This window comes from Nyctibius grandis, chromosome Z, assembly GCF_013368605.1.
Source record: "Nyctibius grandis isolate bNycGra1 chromosome Z, bNycGra1.pri, whole genome shotgun sequence".
Lineage (NCBI taxonomy): Eukaryota > Metazoa > Chordata > Aves > Nyctibiiformes > Nyctibiidae > Nyctibius > Nyctibius grandis.
Genome location: NC_090695.1, coordinates 56,915,760 through 56,937,059, shown reverse-complemented (window position 1 = coordinate 56,937,059; position 21,300 = coordinate 56,915,760). Strand labels below are relative to the sequence as shown.

The following is a 21,300-nucleotide window of genomic DNA, read 5'->3' as shown; positions in this document are numbered from 1 at the left end:
CACCTATTTTATATTACTATACGTTACAGTACATGTTTATAATTTATTTTATTGAGGTGTTTGGAACAGTACTTTCAGAGGCCAACCTACGTGCAATTTTTTAAAAAATAAATCCCAATTTCTATGTTTTATGATTGGTATGTTAGCAAAAAATGGATATAAGTGAAAATTCGAACTCTAACTTTTCTACTGTTTTTTAAAAATAATCATAGTTTTCACATTGCTACACCTTATTTATTTCATAAAACTTACAGGTATTCAGATTCATAGATATATTACTATACCACCATTTAGATTAGGACTAATCAAAATACCTTTTTGCAAACTTCATTCAGCAAATATTCGACAGTATTGACTACTGAGTTACATATACTCTACAGGAAAGCAATGAATCAAAACAATGTTACAGGCAAAAATAAAAGCTATTGAAAATTTTTCTGAAATGCTTATTTTAAAGTTTGACCTCAAGATTTTAAATATTTAAGCAAATTCTTAATAGCCTTCAATACTGTGATAAGATTTCTTTTTTCAGAACAAGACAATGTTTTACTTAGAAACTGAAATCTGTCAAGCACAGCAACGAAGTAGTTTTTGTTACACCAATTATACCAAATAACCAAACACATTTTTTGGAGAGAATGACACAAGAATCTCCTCATAGTAAGAAGTTTTATATTTTTGCTTAGAGCACATGTTTAAGAAAATTGTTTAGTATTACAGGTAAGGAGATAAGGGAGTACAGAAGAGGTTATCCTGATCTGTTGTCTAAAGAATATTTCTATATTACGCTCACTCTTTGTAATGTAATTCCTGTAGACTGCAATTCACTGAGCTGCAGAAAATACCATAAAATACAATTCGTAAAAATGATGAATTGACACTGCAAACGGGATGATTTGAAGTTTAAGAGGTGCATCTATCTAAAGGCAAGTGCCTTGGTTTTCAAGTACTGTTTGGAAATGGAAGATACAACTAGAAAATATAATTTTTAGTTGTATTTCAATTATCTTCTTTTGAATTCTGAATGCTAATTTTTTTAAAAAAATATTATTTTGCCCTGGAATTTTATAGAATACTAAAATAAAATGGTTTTGTGGTTCACTGATGAACTGAGGGTTGAAGGTAACCTGAAATTTCTGAGCTACTATTGCTAGTATGGAAAATCAGGAATGCTCATTACAGGCAGCTCCAAGCTACGACAAATATTGGCAATTCAGTTGCTACTGCCATCAACAAAGAGACCAGAAACAGGCAGGAAAACAGTCCAAACAGAGACCACTAAACACAACTATGTTGCACAGAATGTACTTTCCTTCTTGTTTGGTTGCCCCAGGGGAGTCTAATATAATTTTAAATTCCTGCCACAGTCTTCCAGACCAGAAGACAACTAATGGATGAAAGCTTGTGCACAGACTTTTTATTTTTCCCCTGCTGAAATGCTAAAGGATTGCACAAACTTTCTAAGCCAAATTCAGCTGCCCAATATTTAATTGATATGTCTGAAAGTAGAAATGGGACTAAGTCTAAATGATCAATGACATTTCTGTTCTATCAGCTAAAAGTTTTAAATATTGTTAGAACCCAGAAATGTAATTTACATGTGTTTATGAGAAGAGTCTAAATGACTCTAAAGAAAGACCCAGGGAACTACAGGCCAGTCAGTCTCACCTCTGTGCCTGGCAAGATCATGGAGCAGATCCTCCTGGAAACTACACTGAGGCACACGGAAATCCAGGAGTGATGGGTGACAGCCAACATGGCTTCACTAAGGGCAAATCATGCCTGACAAATTTGGTGGCCTTCTACATCGGTGTTACAGCGCTGGTGGATAGGGGAAGAGCAACTGATGTCATCTACCTGGACTTGTGCAAAGCATTTGACACTGTCCCACATGACACACCTGTCTCTAAATTGGAGAGACACTGACGTGAAGGATGGACCACTTGGTGGATAAAGAACTGTCTGGATGGTCGCACTCAAAGAGTTACGGTCAATGGCTCAGTGTCCAAGTGGACACCAGTGTCAAGCGGTATTCCTCAGGGGTCAGTATTCGGACCCGTCCTGTTTAACATCTTTGTCGGCGACATGGACAGTGGGATGGAGTGTGCCCTCAGCCAGTTTGTCAACAGCACCAAGCTGTGTGGTGCGGTCAACACGCTGGAGGGAAGGGATGCCATCCAGAGGCACCTTGACAGGCTTGAGAGCTGGGCCTGTGCAAACCACATGAAGTTCAACAAGGGCAACTGCAAAGTACTGCATGGGGGTCAGGGCAATCCCAAGCACAAATACAGGCTGGGTGGAGAATGCATTGAGAGCAGCCCTGAGGAGAAGGACTTGGGGGTGATGAGAAGCTCAACATGAACCGGCAGTGTGTGCTTGCAGAGCAGAAGGCCGACCGCATCCTGGACTGCATTAAAAGCAGCATGGCCAGCAGGTCGAGGGAGGTGATTCTGCCCCTTTACTCCGCTCTTGTGAGACCCCACCTGGAGTACCGCATTCAGCTCTGGGGCCCCCAACATAAGACGGACATGGAGCTGTTGGAATGAGTCCAGAGGAGGGCCACAAAGATGATGAGAGGGCTGGAGCACCTCTCCTATGAAGAGAGGCTGAGAGAGTTGGGTTTGTTCAGCCTGGAGAAGAGAAGGCTCTGGGGAGACCTTATAGCAGCCTTCCAGTACCTCAAGGGGCCTACAGGAAAGCTGGAGAGGGACTTTTTACAAGGGCAAGTAGTGATAGGATGAGGTGGAATGGTTTTAAACGGAAAGAGGGTAGATTTAGATTAGATATTAGGAAGAAATTCTTTCCTGTGAGGGTGGTGAGACACTGGAACAGGTTGCCCAGAGAAGTTGTGGATGCCCCCTCCCTGGCAGTGTTGAAGGCCAGACTGGACGAGGCTTTGAGCAACCTGGTCTAGTGGAATGTGTCCCTGCCCATGGCAGGGGGGTTGGAACTAGATGATCTTTAAGGTCCTTTCCAACCCAAACCATTCTATGACTCTATGAGGTGTTTAAGAAAAGACTAGATGTGGCACTTAGTGCCATGTTCTAGTTGACACAATAGTGTTAGGTCAAAGGTTGGACTCGATGATCCCAGAGGTCTCTTCCAACCTAGCTGATTCTGTGACCACAGATTCACACTATCTATATAAACTATTTTTAGTGAATTGGGTCATTTATCGGTACACACAAGTATAGTCATAATACACTATTAATCATCATAATTTTTAACCAAAGTATTTCATGTCTTTAGTTTTCAAAATGCAAATATTACAAAACATCTAGCCTGAGGACAGGCGTTCTCTTAATATAGCCAACATATGTCAAAATTTAAAGGATCACTTGAAAAAAAATCAGAACCACTGCATACAGATTTGTAGAAAAAGAAACCACTGGAAACTATCAGCCAAGTAAAATACATGACTATAAACAATAGAGCTATAAAATTCTGAAGGTAAGATCTTGTGCTTTAAGTACTTTATTCACAGTAGGAAAGTACTTTCAATACCTGAAAAGATTGCATGAATATTTAAATGCCATCTGACAGGACTTGCTTAGAAATATTTTACTCACTGTTCAGTCTAACAAGCTTATTGTTACGCCTTCTCGATAGATAGCTGCCAAGATCACCATGGAAAAGCAACTTCTACAACAGAATCATAACTAGACTTTGCAAGTAAAATTTGCCTGAAAAGATTCTAGTAAGGAAAGAAATACTTCAAAAGTGCTTTTTACTCTGAATTATATAAACAGGTACCTTCTTAGTCACAGTCATCAAAAACATACAAAATTATGTTTGTTAGATCCCAGGTCAATCAATATATGATTTATAAACTTTCTGAAAATATAACTGAATGAATGCATTTTATATTATATACCAAGTGTACAATTAATAGAGAACTAGAAAAGGCCTTTTGTCTCCTGTTAGTATTGTGAAAATCAAATTTATCTTAGTATTCTTGCAATCCTGTATGCTTTTTTTTTTCCTTTGTACATCAACTCATGTTTAATTTTCTGGATTGAAGTAAACTGTGCAACTTCAGTAGCATTGAAAAGGACATTAAAGGAGCGTACCATCATGCATTGGCAGTACTGCGTAACTGTTAACAAAGTTTAGCTAATAGTAATTTGTAGCAGGAAAGAATCAGAGAAGAGCAGAACAATTAACAGATAATCCACTGTACACATCTGTGAGTTCAAAATACAGTTTTATAAATGAATTCCCATCTGTTTAATAATAGGTGGACAACCAAAATTAGCCTGTGGGTTCTGTTCTACTTTGCACTGAGCAGGGTCCGCAAGGAGTAAACGCGTACAACTTTCTTGCAACCAGGCTTTTTAGGTGCTGCATCCAGCCTCAGGTTTTGGCACAAAGGGTTTAGCATGCCTAACTCTTGGTAAAGCCTGAAATTGAACATAGTGTAGCTTCATCTGAAAAAATACTACTGTCTGATATGTTACTCCTGAAACAAACAAATTACAGTAACTCAGATTTACAAACTTACCTAGATGTAACTCTTATCTAGATTTAGACTTCCCTAAATAGGAAGCATTCATTCATCCAACACCTTTAGCATGCCTGCACAAACGCAAAAATCTGTTATCACCCACCCAGAAAACAGCATACTATGTTCAAAGTTTTCTGTTAGATACACACTATATATGTATGTGTACATTTTCATACAATAAAAATATAAAAGAAAGAAACGAAAGCATAAACCTTAAAATTTATACATTTTCAAAGAAAAATAACTAAAGATAAATAAAATGGACAAAATATCAAAATACATCAGAAATCATTCCAAAATTTCACTAACCTTGGGCAACAAGTGTAAGGTCTATTTTAACACATAAATTTTTTTTGTGTGATGCCAGACATATCATGTACGGCTTGTTGCTTTGCTGACTTCTATAGAACATTCATTTAAAAGTACATTAGTTCATTTTATAGGAATAGAGTTAAAGTATTAATCATTAATGACTTGTCATTTCCATTTGTGAAGACTCTTGTCCTAAAGGTGAGCAAAAGAGAAATCTATTTTACTAGCCACACAATTTAAAGAGCTTTCCAAGTAGGTTAATATTTCATTTTAGCTTGCTTTTCCTCTGACTGTGTAAAACTTAAGAAGCTAGGAAAACACTACTGGCAGAGCCGTTTCTCCAGAAGGTACTTCTCTCTTTATTAGGGGAACTTTTCCTTTATTAGAGATCCATATGCTTCATCAACGAGCTAGAAAAAGCCATTACTAATGACAAGCTGGCAGGTCTTGGTAAATCCAGCTAGCTGCAACATCTCAAGAGGTAACATGATCTCTTTTCACAATAGAAACAGAGGTACTGCTGTAAAGAACTAAATAGACCTAGCAAAGCAAAGGCAGCTCTTTCCCTGTGTAAAACTAAACAGATAAATATAGATGGGATTTTCATCAGAAATACTGATTGATCATGTGAATGGCAATAACCACCTTTAAAAATGTTTTAAACTCATCGAGAGAAACACAAAAATCTGAAATACAAAGTACTAAGTACTTGTAAACTAGTTTTAGTCTAACTCTGCCCCTTTAGAATGGGGAGAATTTATAAAGAAACTGTTTTTCCCGCAATCTTTTTGATTGTATAAAGATTCTATTAGCTGTCCTCTTTAGGTAAAAAACAAAACTACTTAAGATTAGACATTGACGATGATACTAAGATCCTAGTCCTCCTTTTCCTTTTTTTTTTCTTTTTTCTTTTTTTTTAAAGAGAAAGTAGGAAAGAGTTGCCGGTGGCAGGGAAGGAGGGGTGGAAGGATGACATCACATATAGAAAATAGTCTCTTCTTTGGAAACAATGCTTTCAATCGTGCTGCAACAGTAGCAGACTACAGAATGCAGTCTGGATTGACTGCAACCTGGCACATCTGTTCCAGGGCACAACTTTTGGCATTGCTCTTAACTCTCCCACTACCATAAGCTCACAACCATCTGTTAAATACCATTGGCTAGATAAACTAGAATCTTACTAGATGAAATCTGAAGGGGAGGAAAAGGAAATACAAGAAATAAGACAGAGCAGGAGGAAGTAACTGATATTGGGGGAGACAGGGAAAGAATAAGCAGAAACCAAATTTTTCTCACTATTCACTGGAAGCAACAACAATGACGATGTCAATATGTCTTACATTCCTTGAGGACCTTCTTTAGTTCCTGCTTGGCCAATACATTTTCCAGAATTGGGAGATAGTGGTCTATCCAAATATGTCTTGACAAAACTTGAAAAATCGGGAGCTAGCAAGGAAGATGGCTGCTATGCTGAAGCTCACTTATTCTACCTCCAGTTTTCTTAACCGAACAAACCAACCTTAAACTATCTCTAACAGCAAGTGTTTGTACAAGAATCACAGAATGGATGAGGTTGGCAGGGACCTCTGGAGGTCATCTGGTCCAACCCCTCTGCTCAAGCAGGGCTACCCAGAGCCCGTGTCTCCAAGGACGGAGATTCCACAGCCTCTCTGGGCAACCTGTGCCAGTGCTTGGTCATCCTCAAAGGGAAAAAGTGCTTCCTGAGTCTCAGGAGGAACCTCCTCTGTTTCAGCATGTGCCAATTGCCTCTGGTCCTGCCACCGGCCACCATTGAAAAGACCCTGTCTCCCTCTTTTTTTGCACCCTCCCTCCATGTATTTATATACCTTGATAAGCTCCCCCTGACCCTTCTCTTCTCTAGACTGAACAACCCCAGCTCTCTCAACCCTTCCTCCTAGGAGAGGTGCTCCACGCCTTTCAACATATCTGTGGCCCTTTGCAGGACTCTCCCCAGTATGTCCATGTCTTTCTTATACTGGGGAGTCCAGAAATGGACACAGCACTCCAGGTGTGGCATAATGCCAGAGAACACTCTACAGATTATTAAAATGGTTGCACTGAAAAATTCAGTCTATATTTAATGAGCAGCCTGGGTGTTCCCTGTCTTCTCTGTATGTATTAGAACAGTGAGGCCTGGAAACACTGTCCCTCCAAAGGTTAGCTGTACAAGCTGGCTGAGTCTCAGCTCCCTCCTGGCACACAGAGGTGGGCATGTACCAGATCCTTCCTCACTCCATGAGATTAGAAACTAGATGCATGAACTGAAGGAAGTCTCAGACCACTTCACAGCAGTTCTCAAAATCAGTAGATCATGATCACAGAGTATGCAGGGAGGTCAGTGAGACTCCAATCCAAACATAAGTCACTGTTTAGCCATTTTATTTTTTTTTGTTTGTTTGCATCACTCACTTCTTGTTCACCGCCTATACCCTACAGGCATCACCATGATCACCACTTTCAGTTTAAGCTATTGCTTATTTTCCTCCTTACATTATTACTGCCAATTCCAGAACTACCTAGTCATTCATTTTGTCAGCTCAACTTTGATTTCATCATCATCTTCCTCTTCAAGCTTACTACAGCTTCTCAAAGGTACATTAATTTTTCATCTCCTTTACAAGTAAGTACTTATTGGTTAATCTTGAATTCTAAACACAGAAAAATAACTACATTTAACATTATAGAAAATTCAGTATATACCAATCATCCTTGTTTTTAACAAGAGAAAAAGAGGGGATCATTGAGTTAACCTGATCAGGATTGAAGGCAATTAGCACATAGCATCTGACATATTTCCTGTTTATGTGATCGCATGACCCCACCAATAACATGGGTCTTGTGTTCACCTACACAGAAAAACCACAAAAAAAATACCCAAAATTGCAAAATTATTTTAATTTTGAGCTTATAACCCATGCAGCAAGGAACAGCCTAAAGAAAATTTAAAACACGGTTATGTTCCTTTCAAATGGTATTTATAATGGATATACTGACAGACTCTAAACAATATAGACAGTGCAGTAAATCATTAAGACAGCCATCTCTTCTTCTCTCTTTCTTTTCAAGCACTGTGTCTATTCTTACTGCATGGTGAATTATAGTTTGTAACTTCAGAATGCAATTGTAATCACAATAAGGACTACACCTTCTTTTCTGAGCATTATTAGGTTGGATTTTTTACTTTTCTGCAGTACTTCAAATTATAACACTGCAAATATTTTATCTGTACAGGAATTACATATATACAAAACCTTTCAGTTTTCATGATGCACTAAGGACTCAGATTCATAACACACTGTCATTTCCATGACTTCAGGGAACATTGCACTTTCTTAATTTCTGTAAGGAATGTCATACAGAAAATAGTCAAGCCACATTTGTGTCAAGTCTGCCATTTTTAATTATGAGCAATCAAGTCTAAGCAATTTCCCCTTTGGTTTAACAAGTACATACCTATCTTCCAAAATTTTTTTATGCCACAACTCATAAAATTGCTTAGGCTGATGCTAGTCCCTTCCACTAAATTAATAACTAATCACAGGAGGTATTTATCATCTCGAGTTTTTTACATGAGAATTGTCAGACTTAATCACCCTCCTCATATTTGCACTATTTACAGAGCTTCATTTATCATACATTTCAGCAGTGTGACAACAGTGGAGTATTTTCACCACTTTTCAAGTACGTAAAGAAAGATAAAAGGGTGGCAAATCATGACAATAGCTTGAAAGTTTTGCTTTTTCTGATAACATCCATTTCCACCAGAAAATGATTCCTAAAAAACGATTTATTTTAGTATAAGTCATAGAGAGAAGTAGTAAAACCTCAATAAACGGACAGTTACACTTAATCATAGAAAATGCATTCTGACTTTTATCACTGGTTAAACTTTGCAGACAGTATGAGAGTGATCTGTTCCAATCAAATGTTTCTAAAAAATAGTTTCTTTGACAACAATGCCAAAGAAACTGTTCTCAGAAGCCTTTATAAAGTGGGTTTGGGGCTTAAAACCAGAAGCTGAAGGAACTAGTAACTGTGATGAGGATAGTGATTTGGGGGATAACTGCTGAGATATGTGTTGAACTATACTTCAAGTTTTTTTCAAACCACTTGCAGACTGGACTGAAAACAAACACAACGTTTAAACCAAAGTTATACAGAATGGCATGAATGTGTGACCACTGCCAGATTCCATGCGAAGTTCATCTTGAATTCCAGAGCATCTAAGATGTCACAGAATCACAGAATCACAGAATCACAGAATGTTAGGGATTGGAAGGGACCTCGAAAGATCATCTAGTCCAATCCCCCTGCCGGAGCAGGATTGCCTAGACCATATCACACAGGAACGCGTCCAGGCGGGTTTTGAATGTCTCCAGAGAAGGAGACTCCACAACCTCTCTGGGCAGCCTGTTCCAGTGTTCGGTCACCCTCACCGTAAAGAAGTTTTTCCTCATATTTATGCGGAACCTCCTGTGTTCCAGCTTGCACCCATTGCCCCTTGTCCTGTCAAGGGATGTCACTGAGAAGAGCCTGGCTCCATCCTCATGACACTTGTCCTTTACATATTTATAAACATTAATGAGGTCACCCCTCAGTCTCCTCTTCTCTAAGCTAAAGAGACCCAGCTCCCTCAGCCTCTCCTCATAAGGGAGATGTTCCACTCCCTTAATCATCTTCGTGGCTCTGCGCTGGACTCTCTCTAGCAGTTCCCTGGCCTTCTTGAACTGAGGGGCCCAGAACTGGACACAATACTCCAGATGCGGCCTCAGCAGGGCAGAGCAGAGGGGGAGGAGAACCTCTCTTGACCTGCTAACCACACCCCTTCTAATACACCCCAGGATGCCATTGGCCTTCTTGGCCACAAGGGCACACTGCTGCCTCATGGTCATCCTGTTGTCCACTAGGACCCCCAGGTCCCTTTCCCCTACGCTGCTCTCCAACAGGTCTGCCCCCAACTTGTACTGGTACATGGGGTTGTTCTTGCCCAGATGCAGGACTCTACACTTGCCCTTGTTATATTTCATTAAATTTCTCCCCGCCCAACTCTCCAGCCTGTCCAGGTCTCTCTGAATGGCTGCGCAGCCTTCCGGTGTGTCAGCCACCCCTCCCAGTTTTGTGTCATCAGCGAACTTGCTGACAGTGCACTCTATTCCCTCATCCAAGTCATTAATGAATATATTGAATAGTACTGGTCCCAGTACTGACCCTTGAGGGACTCCGCTAGACACAGGCCTCCAACTGGACTCTGTCCCGTTGACCACTGCTCTCTGGCTTCTTTCCTTCAGCCAGTTCACAATCCACCTCACTACCCGATCATCCAGACCACACTTCCCCAGTTTAGCTGCGAGGATGCTGTGGGAGACCGTGTCAAACGCTTTACTGAAATCGAGATAGACCACATCCACAGCTTTACCATCATCTATCCACCAGGTTATGTCCTCATAAAAGGCTATTAAGTTGGTTAAGCATGACTTCCCCTTGGTGAAGCCATGTTGACTGCCCCTAATGATCCTCCTATCCTTGATGTGCCTAGAGACAGCATCAAGAACAAGTTGTTCCGTCACCTTTCCGGGAATGGAGGTGAGGCTGACCGGTCTATAGTTCCCCGGGTCCTCCTTCTTGCCCTTTTTGAAGACTGGAGTGACATTCGCTTTCCTCCAGTCCTCAGGCACCTCTCCCATTGCCCATGACTTAGTAAAGATGATGGAGAGTGGCCTAGCAATGACTTCCGCCAGCTCCCTCAGCACCCGCGGGTGCATCCCATCAGGGCCCATGGATTTATGGACGTCCAGATTGCTTAATTGGTCCCTGACCCAGCCCTCATCTACCAAGACAGATTCCTCCTCTATCCTGACTTCTTCTGGGGCCTCAGGGGTCCGGGGCTCCTCAGGACAGCCTCCAGCAGTATAGACAGAGGCAAAGAAGGCATTCAGTAACTCCGTCTTCTTTTTATCCTCTGTCTCCAGGGCCCCCACCTCATTCATCAGTGGGCCTACATTGCCTCTAGTGTTGGTTTTACCTGCAATGTATTTGAAGAAGCCCTTTGTGTTGTCCTTGACCTCTCTTGCAAGGTTTAATTCCAAGGAGGCCTTAGCTTTCCTAGTTGCCTCCCTACATCCTCTGACAACAGACTTATATTCCTCCCAAGTGGCCAGCCCCTCCTTCCATGATCTGTACACCCTCTTCTTCCACTTGAGTGTGCCCAGCAGTTCCCTGTTTAACCATGCAGGTTTCCTGGTACCCTTCCTTGACTTCCTACCTGCTGGGATGCTCTGATCTTGAGCTCAGAAGAAGCAGTCCTTGAATGCTAACCAACTATCTTGGGCCCCTTTACCTTCTAGTACCCTGTCCCATGGGATTTCCCCTAGCAATTGCTTGAAAAGGCCAAAGTTGGCCCTCCTGAAGTTCAGGGTTGTGATTCTGCTAGCTATTCTGTTCCTGTCACATGAGATCCTGAACTCTACCATCTCATGGTCACTACAACCAAGGCTGCCCTCAACCTTCACCTCTTCAACCAGACCCTCCTTGTTAGTGAGGATAAGATCCAGCAGCGCTCCTCTCCTAGTTGGCTCATCCACCATTTGCATCAGAAAGTTATCATCAATGCACTGGAGGAACCTCCTGGACTGAGGATGGCTGGCTGAGTAGGCCTCCCAGCAAATATCAGGGTAGTTGAAATTCCCCACAACAACCAGGCCCTGTAATTGCGAGACTGCTCTCAGCTGCCTGTAGAAGGCCTCATCACCCTCCTCATCCTGATCCGGTGGCCTGTAATAGACACCCACAACAGTATCACTCCTGCCACCCTGCCCCTTAATTCGCACCCACAAACTCTCAACTCGCTCCTGATCTGCCCCTGGACAGAACTCAATACATTCTAGCTGCTTACTCACATAAAGAGCAACTCCACCACCTCTCCTTAGCGGCCTGTCTTTCCTGAACAAGACATAGCCATCCATGACCACATTCCAGTCATGCGGGGCGTCCCACCAAGTCTCTGTAATTGCCACTAAATCATAGCCCCCCGACCGAACACGGATTTCCAACTCCTCCTCACACAGTATCGTGCAACAAGAGCAAAAACTAAATGATGTAAGACATCACTTCACTGAAATAACGTGTGAGCAACAACTCCCAAATCTACCAATTGAAATATTGCAGCTTAAACGCTACCTCAATGTTATAATGAACTATTACAGGATATCTGTTTTGATAACAACAGTAAGAAGAATCATGCAACTTCACATTTTAATTGGTTAGGGAAAAAACCTGAGCCCTGGTAACTTGTTCTTGGTTGTGAAATGAAAACCACTGTACTGGTTGCAGATGCCCAGGTGCTGGCAGTGGGGGCTGTAAGATGGTCTCGGTGATGAGAGGTCAAGGTTACCCTGTGCTGGGCACAGCTGAGCCCCTCAGCCAAGACAGTGGCACTTCTGGAAAAGTATTTAAGAAAGGGCAAAACCAAGCCAAAAACCCACGAAACAGAGAGGAGGAGTGAAAAGAAAGAGCACGAGAAACAGCAGTACAAACACCAAGGTCAGGAAAGAAGGAGGAGGTAGAGGTGCTCCATTGCACTGGAGCAGATACCTACACTACGGCCCATGAAGGAGTCCATGCCAGAGCAGACGGACACTCCTAAAGGAGCTGTGGCCCATGGAGAGCCCACACCAGTGCAGAGGAAACCTGTGAGGAGGAAGAAGCAGCAGAGAGGAATCACTGTGTACTGACTGTGACACTCCTCTCTCCATCCCCCTCTACTGCTTAGGGCAGTAGAGGACTCAGTAATGAAGACATGAAGTTAAGCCTGGGAAAGAGGCAGGAAAGGTGTTGTTTTAATGTCTGCCCTTTTGTTTCTCACTACTCAAATCTATTTTAACTAGTAATAAATTAGAATTAATTTTCCCCAAGTCAAATCTGTTTTGCCCTTGACAGTAACTGGTAAGTGATATCCCAGTCTTTATCTCAACCCATGAGCTTTTTCATTCCAATTTTTTCCCTTTTTTTCCCCCCCCTGGTCCTGCTGAAAAGGGAATGAGCAACTATGTGGGTGTTTGGCTGTTAAACAAGGCTGACCTATGACACAAATAAAGCTGGAGTTATTTATGGAAGAATATAAATAGTAGAGAGTGCTATCAAACACAATAGTGGTTTATTTTTTGTTTTCTGTATGTCTAGGTCAAAGAAACTACCTGAAATATTTCAGTAGAGTTATATCAGGCCAAAATCATGGCAACACCGGGAAAGCATATTTAAGAAAACGAAAAAATGCTGCACAGCAGAGTGTGTGAGAGAGGAGTGAGGACAATGTGAGAAAAACAGCCCTGCAGACACCAACACCAAAGAAGGACAGGGAGGAGGTGCTCCAAGCACCAGAGCAGAGATTCCCCTGGAGGAGACCCTGGTGAAGCAGGTTGAACCCCTGCAGCCCACAGAGGACCATGTTCAAGCAGCTATCCACACTGCAACCTGTGGAGGGCCCCATGCTGCAGCAGATGGAGACGTCCCGAGGGAGCTGCAGCCCATGGAGAGACGCCCATGCAGAAGCATGTTTTCTGGCAGAACCTGTGGCCCGTGGGGGACTCATGCTTGGAGCAGTCTGTTCCTTATGGATTGTACCCCATGGAAAGGACCCACATTGGAGTAGTTCTTGAAGAACTGCAGTCCACAGGAAAGACTCAAACTGGAGCAGTTCACAAAGGACAGTAGCTCATGGAGCGCTCTGGTGAGTTAACCTTGGCTGGCCACCAGGTTCCCACCAAGTTGCTCTCTCACTCCCCCTCCCCAGAAGGGTAGGGGGAGAAAATAAGATGAAAAAGGCTCATGGGTCAAGAAAAAGACAGGGAGATCACTCACCAATTACCATCATGGGCAAAACAGACGTGACTCGGAGAAACTGATTTAATTTATTGCCAATTAAGCAGAGCAGGATAATGAGAAATAGAAACAAATTTTAGAAAACCTCATCCCCACCATTTTCCTGGGCTCAGCTTCACTCCCAACTCCTTGACCTCCTCCCTCAAAACATCACAGGGGAATGAGGGCTGCAGTCAGCTCATAACGCTTTCTCTCTGTTGCTCCTTCCTCCTCACGCTCCACCCCTGCTCCAGCATGGGGCCCTTCCCATGTGAGACGGTTTTCATTACCTTCTCCAACATGGGTCCTTCCCACAGGCTGCAGTTCTTCAAGAATTTCTCCAGCATGGGTCCTTTCCACAGAGTACAGTCCTTTAGGACTGCTCCAGCATGGGTCGCCCACAGGGTCATAGTCCTGGCAGAAAACATGCTCCAGCGTGGGCTCCTCTCCATGGGCCACAGTTCCTGCCAGGAGCCTGCTCCAGCATGGGCTCTCCATGAGGTCATAGCTTCCTTCAGGGCACTCCAGGTATAGACCAGCGTAGACCTCCATGGGCTGCAGGGGGACAACCTGTGTCACCATGGTGAAGGAGGTAGAGGAATGGTAGAGGCAACTCTGCTCTGGTGCCTGGAGCACCTTCTCCTATTTCACTGACTTTGGTGTCTGTTTCACTCACATATCCTCACTCCTCTCTTCTGGCTGCTGTTGTGCAGTGGTATTTACCCTTCTTAAATATGTTATCACATCGCTGATTCCCTCAGCTTTGGCCAGCAGTGGGTCTGTTTTGGAGCTGGCTGGAACTGGCTCTGTCCTACACAGGAGCAGCTTCTGGCATCTTCTCAAAGAAGTCACCCCTGCAGCACCCATCATTCCCAAAACCTTGCCACATAAACCCAGTACAAGAGCCCATGCTGGAGCAGAGAAGTGTGAGGATGGAGTGTTGGAGATGAAGTCTTATGAACTGACTGCAATCCCTGTTCCCCATTGACCTGCACTGCTTCAGAAGGAGGAGGTAGATGAGGAGGGAATAAAGGATTGAAGTTGAGCCTGGGAAGAAGCGGAGGGTAAAGGAAGGTGGTTTATTTTTGCCCTTTTTTTCCTCACTATCCTACTCTATTTTTCATTGGCAATAAATTAATCTGCCTCAAGTCAAGTCTGTTTTGCCCACGACAGTAACTGCTGAGTAATCTCCCTATCTTTATCTCGACCCATGAGCTTTTCCATCCGATTTTCTCCTCCTGTCCTGTTGGTGGAAGGGAGGAGTGCCAGAGCAGCTGTGTGGGCATCTGGCAGCCAGCCAACATTAACCCACCACTCTGGATTAATCACAAAGGACTTTTTTTCCATGTATTTTTCAGAAACACTTAAAAAAAAAAAGATCCAAATTTAAACTAGGAAATTCATCAAAGTATGCCAATTATCTTTCTTTGTCCAACTTCTATGCTTTATTTTGAAATTTAGAAAAATTTGACAGTCAGCCTTGAATCATTTTACAAAACACATCTGCAGGGTGAAATAAATTTTCTTACAGATTTCGTTAAAAAGTATGACATTCAAAAGAATAAGTAATAAGCAATAAGTGTGACCAGCAGGTTGAGGGAGGTGATTCTGCCCCTCTACTCCGCTCTCATGAGACCCCGCCTAGAGTACTGTGTTCAGCTCTGGGGCCCCCAACAAAACAAGGACATGGATCTGTTGGAATGAGTCCAGAGGAGGGCCACAAAGATGATGAGAGGGCTGGAGCACCCCTCCTATGAAGACAGGCTGAGAGAGTTCAGCCTGGAGAAGAGAAGGCTCTGGGGAGACCTTATAGCAGCCTTCCAGTACCTCAAAGGGCCTACAGGAAAGCTGGAGAGGGACTTTTTACAAGGGCAAGTAGTGACAGGATGAGACGTAACAGTTTTAAACTGAAAGAGGATAGATTTAGATTAAACATTAGGAAGAAATTCTTCACTGTGAGGGTGGTGAGATGCTGGAACAGGTTGCCCAGAGAAGGTGTGGATGCCCCCTCCCTGGAAGTGTTCAAGGTCAGGCTGGATATGGCTTTGAGCAACCTGGTCCAGTGGAAGGTGTCTCTGCCTTTGGCAGGGGGTTTGGAATTAGATGATCTTTAAGGTCCCTTCCAACCCAAACCATTCTATGATTCTATGACTAATTTTAAAAATAAAATTAATTTGTGTTACATTATATAACTTCTTACGAAGTTTAGGTTTTTAATGTAGCTGACTAAACACCTGATAAATATGCAGAGAACTCGAAGGAGGTCATCCTTCAGACAACACTGAAAAGATGAAACTAAATTAGAATTAAGAAATGCTAGTATTCACCTAGAATGATTCATGATAAATCTCATATAAAAGTACAGTTATTTTTCTGAAAGGCTCTACTATAACCCCAAATCCAGATTATAGAATCTGGAATTCTATAATAAGGAATAAGTATCAGTGCTCCTGAAGCACATTTCCACTTCAGTCAGATCAAAGGTGATGAATATTAAGATGTTATATTAGCATTTGTAGTCACACAGAAAAAAATCAATATTTTTGCCTGTGCAAAAATACAGGCAAGCTGAAATCTTTACGCATTTTTTTAGAAGTAATTTTATTAAAATAACTTCCACATCAAATATGCAAAGACTTATGCTTTCACAAAGAGAAGATGAATTTTATTATTTTTCTTGAAAATAATTCTAATATTCACTAATCCTGCATTTTATTAAAAATATACTGTAGGAACTGAGATACTATTCTGATGCTTATGTCTATGAATGAAATGTTGAGGCATTCACATACACCAGCAGCTCTAGAACAAAACTTAGTGAGCTAATCACTTGTTGAGACCATCTTCAGCATCATATCCTCTACCCACAAACACATCCAGATCTCGCAGAAGATGCTCCCAAGGTTGATCACACGGGTTCACAAGAACTCATGGTAGGCAGTCAACACAAATTTTTTAAACACTTCTCTAGCATACGGAAGACCACATTCACAATTTACTCTGCTAAGTAACAATGCAGAAACTCCCACATGCTCTCTGCCAACGAGTATGATACCCATTCCTGAGAAAATGATGCTGTACTAGTGACCCAGCAGAATAAAGCAGATGGAGCCTCTTCAAAGGAGAAAATGCTCCTTTCTCCTGACTATGCTGCTGCAAAAAAATTTTGGTTTTCAGGCTTATGGTCTAACTTCCAACCATTTACCATGTTTCCTCTGAATTTCTTCCATATCTGGACTTTCTGACTACTATCCTTGTAACAAGTCTGTACTTCCAAGTTCATCCACCTTGGACGCCAACCAGAATCCTCATCAACAAGTCTTAATCATTACAGTATGGGGAGACTGTCCCATACATCATTTACTCTGGTTTATTCACAGTGATATTTCATGAAAGCACTACAGAAGGACAGCCGTTTTCTCAAAACTGGTATAATTAGACCAAATCCAGGTTTGCCATCTGTGCTGAAAGGTCAGGGAGGTGCACATATCACTAATCAGAAGTCTGATGGTGGTAAGTGATACCACTGCAAGGTCATCAACCAACATTACTTGCTGTTTTACTGTGTCATGCATATATAGCATATCTGCCTCCAAGTCATAACCATAGCTTACCCTCAACAACCTCCAGATGCTCTGCAAATCTCAGCACCTGCTAACAAAGTCACCTACAAACAGTTTGTGATAAATTATGTGAAAAATACAGCTCCCTTGAGACATCATTACAAGAATACGGCACCACCTACAGATGAAGGACCAAAGTTCTTGAATGATTGGGAAATTATTGTCCCATGACTCCAAAACCAATCATTAATTTTGTTATGCAGTGGAACCCTATCCCAGATGACTGGCAGTGCTATGGCACCAAAAAATCTCGCTGTAGCTCCAGATAAAGTTCCTTACTTTATCTGCACTATTCTCTGCACCATGATGTTTATCAGAAGAACCACAGATACAATAGGGGCTGGCAAACATCCAGTATGCAAGTCTTACTAAGGGAGGGTTCTAGTAAGAAGAATGACTTAAGCAAGCAGAAATACTCTAAAGACTTCACAGTCACTGCACAGCTTTTAAATGTCTACCTCTAGGTGAATTATGTAAGACAGAAGTTGAAGTGAATTGCAACTCAAGTCCACACTGATAAGATTCAGAAAAAAATGTTAGATTAACTGCTGCTTGCTCCTTGATCATTTATGGATATAACACATAGCAGATGTTCCTCAAACTATTAGAAAAATCACAAACCCCTGAAAACTTTGCCAGCACGTCACACTACATTTTCCTGAATCTCCCATGAGATTTATTTCTAGATGGAAGTATTTTTATTGTATCAATTGAAAGTCAAAAGAATAAATGCAGTGACCATTAAGACAATTTAAAGGTGATAAGGTTATTTATATCAAGCCTCAGCATATATTATTTGCATCACGATGTACAGAGAACTCACTTTCACTCCTTTCCAGTTCCAAAGACCTGAGATAATCTACTCATGATGCATACTAAAAGAACTTGCAAGTTTGGGTTTGTTCATATTTCAAGGAAGTAGTAGGACTGTTTCTATAACATATTTAACCAACATGATAACTAGTATATGAAACTTTTGAGGGAGCTGTAATATTTACAGAAGAAAACATTGTTAGATTTCTTTAATAGGTCTTTTTTTGATCTTGCGTAACTCTCAACTTTCAGAGACTTTTTTACACGTCATTATAAGAGGTCTATTTTCCTTTCATTTTAAAACTAACATCAAGAGTATCTCAACTGAACATATTGAACCGATTTTTTGCCTTAGGTAAAAATAAATTATTTTTTATTGCCCTACATAAGCCTTTTAGATGCATACTTTCAAAAACAAAAACAGCTTTAGTCAAAACAGAGAAATAATAGTTCTTGTTAATTCTCGCACATGCAAAAGAATCACAGCACCAAAAATCCTAGTGATTGCCTGCCATGCAGAGATCTCGCACTTTGTAAGTTTCAGTTCCTTTCAGTTATTTAGCAAGAAATGTAATGGCCACAGCATTAGATATAACACTGTGTCACAAGCAACAGAGTGCTATAAATGTTCTGGGGTCACAGCCTTGCTTATGGAAAGAATTTTTATGGAATTCTGGAAACAATAAAGAAATATAAAACAAAGTTTTAAAACCAGTGATTTAATTCTGCTGTAAAATCTACCAACAATCAACTACTTTGAAGAGATAATTCATAGACACATTTAAGCTATTCCAGTATTTTTGAGAACTTTTGAGGTTTCTTTCACCCTTGATTCTATACCAAGGAATGGAGGAAAACAGTTTTCCAAGCCTATAAAGGAAAAAAACCCTAACCCTCGGACATAGTAGACAGAACAAAAAAGTGTTGTGTTAAGTCTGAAAAAAATCCGGAATATAAGCCCTACAAACTTGGATCGCACAAGTAAGCTGGCCTGATAGTGGGGTGCAGGGGGTGAGGGAGGTGGGGTGGTGGAACTGATCTCTCTGTTTTAAAAACAAGAGTCAGGTAAAACATTAAGACTGCTACTATCTCATATGTGTTGGAAGCAATGATAAACAAAAGGATTACTCAAAGGTATCAAGACGCAGAATCTCCTCTGACATTCCCTCTGACTAGTAGTCATCAAATGGCATCAAACAAAAAAACAAAGCTCATCTTCCCTTAAATCATTAATAAACTAACTTACTTAGTTTAAACTAACTTGGGTTTTTACCCAAGGTAAGCACCTGAACAGTCCTTTGAACTTCTGAAGGATCACTCATATCCTCAAACTGAATATGCTCATAATACTCTGCTGAACTGGTGTCCACACTGATTAAAGCCCAGTGGTTGTATCATGTTCCTTTTATATAATTTTCAGCAATTCTTCATTCAGTATTTAGGAGGAGTAGGGGAAATTATTTTATTCAGTTAAGACTGGTACTTGGAGCTTCATCTCACTTGTAAAATAGGAAAAATACTTCAATTGCTAAATGACTGACTACGAATAAAATTTAACAAAGGCATTAACTGTTTTCTAAATTCTGTTTGCTTTTAGCTAGAAGCTAATACAAATAGCTAAACTTAAATTTGTAGTCAAGATTTAGCTATCAATCACATGTTGGAAAAGTACTGACAAGGATGATCAGAAATGAACACAAAATGGAAAGAACTACAGAGACAAAAGTCAACAATCTAAAAGTTTACATAAAACAGCAGGGTTATCTGTCACTGCTGGAAAGGGTTTCCTTTTCTTGTTAAGCTTCATAATTCTAACTATATTTAATATGAAGTTTGAGAGTCATATGCATATAATTAAAAGATATATTTATTATTCTAGTAACTCTAGTAAGGTTAATTTCAAGAACAGTATAACATCAATTTGGATGATACGTAGAAGATTGTCCTACTCAAAATGTTCATGCAGAAAGGTACACCATTTTGAAGTACTTTAATTAAAAACCTGAAAAGTGTGTATCTTCTAAATATACCTTTTTCTTCTTACTTTTTTCCTGACTGACTTTAAAATTTGCCATTACAGTAGCCTTATTTTGCATATGCAAATAAGGCCCTACAGACAGAAAAATCTGAGGCAACTGAATGTTTCCAAAACCAGTAAAGTTATATTAAGGGTCTGACCTAAACCTACAAAACCAAAAAACAGTCTCAAAGGCTAAAAGGAGTTACAGTAAAAGTTCAATGGTACTCCCTATTCAACACATTTCAGTTTTAGTATTTTTAGAACATTATACTTTCACCAAAGTCTAAGCTTATTCACACTTCAGTACCTTCTTAAAGACTTCAGAAAACCTTGAAAGAGAGTATGTTAGAAAAAAATCTGTAAGCATGGGGAAGAAATACAATTGCTAAAACATATCATTCTGGTTTATATGAAACTGTTTTAGAACCTCTGTCTTTTAAAAGTGTCACTTTCCTGTTGTTTAAAGCATCAGTTATAATAAACCTGTTTAAATCACTGTTAAAAGCAATTCAAACTGTTCTTTCCTCTGCATCTTGAGGTAGTGGCTTTGCTCAATTTTCACATTATAAAAGGAAACTTCTACTTCTTAAATTCTCAATATTTTTCACTTTTCATCTGACCTGCAATATAACTATACATCATCTGTGTACATTTACTTAATGTTACAAAAAATTACTTGATCAAAAGGACAGAATACAGCAGGATAGGAGGTATTCTGGTCAAAAGGAAAAGCCTAAGGTAACACCCCAGTTATTCTTTCAGTCTCATTGTGAAGAGTCTCTTTGCAAAAAAAATAAAGGACCCGTTGCTTTCTAAAAGAATATGAATTCCACTATTTAACCCACAAGCAGTTTACTTTCCCTTATGTAGTCAAAAATATGCTTCACTGTTTGTATGCATACAAATCTGTTTAAATCCTGGCCCCCTACTGAAGGAGTCGTAATTGCAATTGTACATTTCAATCACACATAGTAAAGAGCACATTCCCATGAAATCTACAGGAAACAGATTAGTGCTGCCATCCAGTTATAACTAAATTCTTCTCCACTACAGAATTATTACACAAACATTCTGTAAAAATATGTGTCTAGATGATATACCCAAAACAAGCAAGAACAAATCTCAGAAAATACTTCTTGCTTTTACTGATC

At 40.7% G+C, this 21,300-nt stretch overlaps 1 protein-coding gene across 1 annotated transcript in view; it reads right to left on the bottom strand.

The window, feature by feature from the left end:
- The window catches only part of FBXL17 (F-box and leucine rich repeat protein 17), a 325,238-nt gene that overhangs the window by 190,768 nt on the left and 113,170 nt on the right, over positions 1-21,300 (bottom strand). The gene's annotated exons all lie outside the window — the stretch shown is intronic.